The sequence below is a fragment of the Octopus bimaculoides genome, chromosome 6 (assembly GCF_001194135.2).
Source record: "Octopus bimaculoides isolate UCB-OBI-ISO-001 chromosome 6, ASM119413v2, whole genome shotgun sequence".
NCBI classification, from domain to species: domain Eukaryota; kingdom Metazoa; phylum Mollusca; class Cephalopoda; order Octopoda; family Octopodidae; genus Octopus; species Octopus bimaculoides.
In genome coordinates, this window is record NC_068986.1 from 58,021,512 (window position 1) to 58,027,999 (window position 6,488).

General features: G+C 33.8%; 1 protein-coding gene across 1 annotated transcript in view; it reads right to left on the reverse strand.

Annotated features, from left to right (window-relative positions):
- Positions 1–6,488, reverse strand: part of LOC106868936 (paired box protein Pax-5) — a 261,351-nt gene that overhangs the window by 87,558 nt on the left and 167,305 nt on the right. The window lies entirely within an intron of this gene.

Sequence of the window (6,488 nt, forward strand, 5' to 3'; positions counted from 1 at the left end):
GAAGATTTAGATTCAAAATTGAATGTGGCACTTATGTTTAGGCACCAGAATATAGTAGGGTATTATCCAAACAATTCTAAAAAACAAGGTGATCAAAAATCAAAAAAAGCAACACGGCTTTTAAAAGTTATTGCAGTACGCACGTTTCATGCTACCCCATTTATTTAAGTAATGCGAGCATTACATTAAATGCAAAATGCAGAGCAATATTGAGCTGCAAAAGGATATAGAAAATTTACTGAAAATCTCAGCAGAATGGACATATTACTGTTGTGACAACATTTAAAATTTAAGTGGGAAAGAAGAATACATAAAAAAACATCTTGACATAGCCAAGACAAATAGGGAAAGTGTGAAAGGTATAGATTAATGAAACGATAACACAGAAGACAGGAGTAAATAAACTTTTCATTAATCTATACCTTACTAATATATACACACACACATATATATATATATATATATATAGAGAGAGAGAGAGGGGGGGGAGATCCATTTAGATATCTATATTTAAATATACATACACACGCTAATACATACATGTATGTCAAATTCTACAGAACATAAAATCTTTATTTATCTAACGTAACATTGCCACTAGATGCTGTGTCACAACGACCATCTACACTTGGAAAGCGGTGATAATCCCCAAATTTGACATGCTTTAAGGAAAAAAATATGCTTAATGTTAAGATGAGCCATGGACATGTACTTCTGGCTCAAAACCCATCATCAGCACGACAGTTGTTCGAAATTATTTTCAGTAGCCAAGGTATTTAAACTGATGCTAAAATGTGTAGGAGAGATTTATGTCCTAGGTAATTTGCATTATTTTAACAAAAATGAACAAAGAGAAATAATGCAGAGCAGCCAGACAAAAATATAGACAAATAGATTTATCCAACTAACTTCCCCACCATTATTCAGGGGAGAGTCAGGAAGTAGATTCCTCAAGCATCTCTTCCATAGGGACCTACAAGAAGCAACCGTCGCAAGCTTCCGGCTGGATTCGCTAACGTGACCAGCTAAGAATGTGGATATCATTCAACGATCTCACTCTTCAAGCCCAATCCGCCTTCCAATTCTTGTTATTGCGGGAATCTAATTATATGTCCGTAGTATCAGAGCTGTGACCTCTCAATGCACAGAGGTAGCGGCTTCACCTGGAGAGATACTCTGATGTCCGAGATACGCACCTTGTCGAGTAACCTTACACCAGAGATCCTTGAGAGGTACTATATTTCTGCCGCTATTGTTGACGATCTTACTTCTTCGGTCATTACCCAGCATTGATGACAAATGCAGGTATGTACAAATCTACCTATCTATATGTTGGTAGATGTGTATGTGTGTATAATGTAGGCGTTAATGACAGGTTTCTAGATTTCTAATGTGTCAAAGTGACCAAAGATGTCAAAATATTCTATCACTCTAAAGTACAGGCTACAATATAAATGATGATAAGTTAAACCTCCTGAGATGCTAAATTGTAGCGAGTCTCGCGCCGAACAGCTTTTAGCTCTACTTTTGAGTACAAAAACAAATTATAATAATATATCAAGCAGTGGGAATTACACCCTTTCACTACATAGGGAGTAATTAGTGTGTTCCTCTTATTAACTACATGATAAGCGCTATTTTAATTGCAGAATTACGTCATTCAATCACGAAATCCTCTTATGTCAATGTCCTTATACACGGCATTTTTCCTAATCTTTCGAAGAGAGGTAAATTTTTGCTTTTCTTTCCTCCTCTATAAATTCATGCATGTTTCTGTATACGTATGTATATTAAGTGTATTTATCTATCTACCTGTCTATCTATCTATCTATCTATCTATCTATCTATCTATCTATCTATCTATCTATCTATCTATCTATCTATCTATCTATCTATCTATCTACCTACCTACCTACCTATCTATCTATCTATGTATCTATCTATCTGTCTGTCTATCAATCTATCTATATATCAGTCTATCTGTCTATCTATCTATCCTTGTCTGTCTAAATACACACACACACGCATATATATATGTGCACGCACATGTGTGTGGGTACTTATACATAGGTGTGCGTGTGTATAAACGAGATCTGACCAATAAGTGTCCGTACTATTAAATCTTTCATATGCAGTATGTTTGTGATTTACTCCGAATTCACTAAAATTATCGACATTAGAAATATGATACCTGATATATTAAGCTTGTTGCAAATATTTCTTCAAAATTTAGTTTTTCATCTTCAAATAAAAGCCTATTACTTGAAGAGAGGTTGTTTTCGAAATTAACAATCTTCAGTATAAAATGTAATACAATTACCTGATATAGTTGTGTGAAAGACAAAAAAAAAAAATGGAGGGAGGCTAAATAAAAAAAAAGAATTGAAAGAAATTACTGGATAAAAGAACAAAAACTAATGGACCATAATTTGTTAAAAACGTTGTATTCAAGTGGCTACCTTGACCAATGAGATAATTCCTACCAAGTTCGAAAGCAAAGCAGCTGAAGCAGTCGACAATATTTATTAAACAAGTGGTGATTAAGAGGTCTGGTCTGATGTGAAAGCAACATTCTATAAGTCAGTGGCTGCTCTGTGGGCGGTAACAATAGCAATAGTGATTGTCCACAACTAACACAAAGCTTAGCTGACTGGGCTTAATAATGTGGAGGTAGCAGGTATGTTGTGACTAATCAACTAATTCAAGCCTATTAATTAGTTTAAACTGTACTCAGTATGTAGAATGTCCGTTGTGAGACAAGTAGACAACCAGTTACTAGTGTTTGACACAAAAAAGTTATTTCTGAAGTGGACGAAACTGTTATGTTACTTGCTTAGGCTTGTACCAAAAATGAACCACATGACTGATGAGCCAAATATTTTCAGTTGAACAATAGACCCCAAAATGTGCCACCTTCCCCCACAGAAATGAGATGTCATAATTTAAAAAGCCTAATTAATTTTCATTTCCTATTATTACTTTAGTTTAGTTTTTGCACTCCAAATGGATTAATGAAGTGTAATGTTGAGAAAAATAATTACATCTACACACGCACGAGAGAGACAGAGAGAGAGTGTGAGAGAGAGAGAGACAGAGAGAGAGAGATAGACAGACAGATGATGATCATGGTGATGGAGACAGAATGCATCAATCCAAAACATTTTCTAGGTCTGGATTATAAAACACTTAAATGATTCTCTCATTTGTATATGTAAGCATGTATGTGATATACACGCATACTCCTAAGTGCTCATATGTGTATTTATGTATTTATAAATACACAGAAATATCTGTGTGTATATGCATATGCATGTACACACTTCTACACTAGTGATAAAATATTGTGTAGCAGCCAAGTTCGTCTCCTCAAGTTCGAATGTTAGGTGGTGCAACATTTAACATTCATAATACCCTAAAGATAGACATGAACATTACAACTTCCCACTTAAAAATGTCAAGTCATTTGGTTCTAACCACTAGTCTTTGGCTAACCAGTTTGATAAAGGATGATATGCGTCACATTGTTCATAAGAACCAATGCACGGTCCTCCTTTCCAAACGCAACTAAAGCTTATGCACCATGGAAAGCTTATATACACATGTGTATGTGTGTATGTATGTATGTGTGGGTGGGTATATATATATATGTCCTTATGTATAATAACAATAACAATTGACTCATTGGTGTGCATGTATAGACGTTTATGTATGTACACATAAGTGTACACATATATATTCATGTATTTATGTTTATTTATTTATGTATATCTATATATGTCAAAGTATGCATGCATATGCATATATATTTGAGTTTTTATGATTTCTATATGTTTTTTATGTTTATATTGGTATATTGTAAATTAACTCCATGAACTTTGTAAATCTATGAAGAGGCCTATAGAATCATACATGTACCTCTATTTTCATCCATTTCAACTATCAATTACTTCAGTTTACTGGAGTTATATAGATAGAATAAGGCATGTCACGTCTAGGCTGAAACAGATGTAAGACATTGTCCCTTCTTCGGTCACTTGATGTCTTTTTTAATTTTTATTACTGATATGACATATGTGTTTGTATATTGTTTTTATTGTCCTGTCCTCTTAGTTGATAAATAAGCAGGTAAATTGACATAATACAATGTCTGCAAGTTGATGAGTACCACATATTCACCTCCATTGTCTTATTGCTATATATATATACATACACATACACAGTGAGTTATATATGCATGTATATAGACATAACCATATATATATATATATGCATGTTTATGCACACACACACATATATAATCATAAGTAGGGGACAAAGAAACGACATGGCAATTATTTTCTTATACACCGAAATGAGTATAAGAAAACAAATGAGATGTAGAAAAAAGGGTAAGAAGCATATAGAAGAACACATTTCTAAATAGCTGTGTAAGATTCTAAAAAGATAGACAATTAGATATAGTTGTAAGATATTCTCGCCAGCAACATAAACATGTTTATCTTTCCATATAACTGTAGTTCTGGCTTTCTATCTATCACTAAAGAATTGGTTGCTTTACTAAGCAAACAAAATAGTCTTCGTGATAACTGACCCAGTTCAAAGAAAGGAATAATGTAAACGTGTACACGGGTGTGTGTGTATATACATATATATATGTGTGTGTGTGTGTGTGTGTGTGTGTGTGTGTGTGTGTGTGTGTGTGTGTGTGTGTGTGTGTGTGTGTGTGTGTGTGTGTGTGTGTGTGTGTATGTGTGTGCGCGCGCGCATATATGCACATATGTACGTGTGTGTGTGGTTTAGAATTATAGTTATAGTTGTTGAGGTTCTTATTAATGGTGCACGCACCTGAAACAAAAGAGAACATATTTTTTTATGCTGGCAGAGTCGTGAAGAATATCTTTCGACAATAATGTTGGTTGTATTCTAAGCTGTTCCGCTACAACACAAAGACGCACAGAAAGAAAAAAAAGAAAAAAGAAAAAGATAAAAAGACAGAGAGGAATTATTGTAGGCCATACGTCAGATTTGTAACGGCAGCTAAATTAACTATTGCAAACAAGTGAATAATGAATGATGCAAGAGCAGACTGCCAGCCAGACAGACGTGTTTCTCGACATTGCTCTACATAACATTATGCACTACAAATACTCCTAGTGTAAATGAGTATATAAACGAGGCAGAAAGAAAGGAAGACACCCCAGACAGACATATATGTAAAGAGATTTTTGTTTAATGGGAATAGATTCTTAGAGCTTCTTTATACTTCACGCATTATAACAGACGAACAAATAATAATAATAATAATAATAATAATAATAATAATAATAATAATAATAATAATAATAATAATAATAATAATAATAATAATAGCGAAGTGAAAACGAAAGAATGTAAGTACAATATCCTATAGTCAGAAACATTATCCTGCTTAGGGAGTCAATTAAATAGTAAGAAGAAAATTAGATAGAACAATTTGTCTTTTTCACTCTTGCAGTTTCTTTGAACAATGCTATAAAACAAATAACACGCTTCTAAACTAACACCCCAAACAAAGAAGAAAAGGAAAGAAAACTCTACTAAACACGTGTACTGGTTTGTATATACACGCACACATATACTTATAAGAAAACATGTTTATTGGAATATACAAAGCCTATATAAACTCATTAGTTGACGTTATGTAAACAAATACTTAACGTTGGAAATGGCTGACATGGGCAAAAATAAAATGCTGGATTTATATATCAAGGCTATTTTCATATATATAAGTTAAATAATATGAAGTCACAGAATACTACATATGAATACAAATATACTGTAGATTTTTTTTTTACTTAACTATGGTTGAGGGGTAGTTAGGTGTGAATCAGGGCGTCCTTGCTTTTCTTTCTCCAAGCGTATAAAACAGCAATATGGTTCCAAACGAAATCGAAATAGGAATACTAAAATAAGCTTTGTAGAAATAAACAGGTTGCAATCGATTATTTTGTACCCACTTGTACTTTATTTTATTGATCCTGGGAGGATGGAAGAGAAAGTGAAGATCGACTGGGAAATTCAAAATGGAAAAGTATGTAACTAAATACTAACAGCATTAAAGCTATCAAGGCGCTCAATCGGTGGCATGGATAGAGAGAGAGAGGGAGGGAAGAGAGAGATCCAAACTAACTAGAAAAGAGATAAAATGAGAAAGAAATAGGTGGGGAGAGAGAGAGAGAGAGAATCGAGTGGGCTCAGTTTTCAAAGACACGGCACAAGAATTTCACTCCTGAGTTTTGAGAGGGATCTCCCTAATTTTAGTGTACTATATCTCTTTCTCTCTCTCTCCCTCTCTGTATGTATATATATATATATATATATAATACACACACACACACCCGCTCACACATACGGACATACATATATATATATATAATTTCAGTGTACATGTACATATTTACATATCTCTCTCTCCTTCTCTCTCTCTCTCTCTCTCTCTCTCTCTCTCT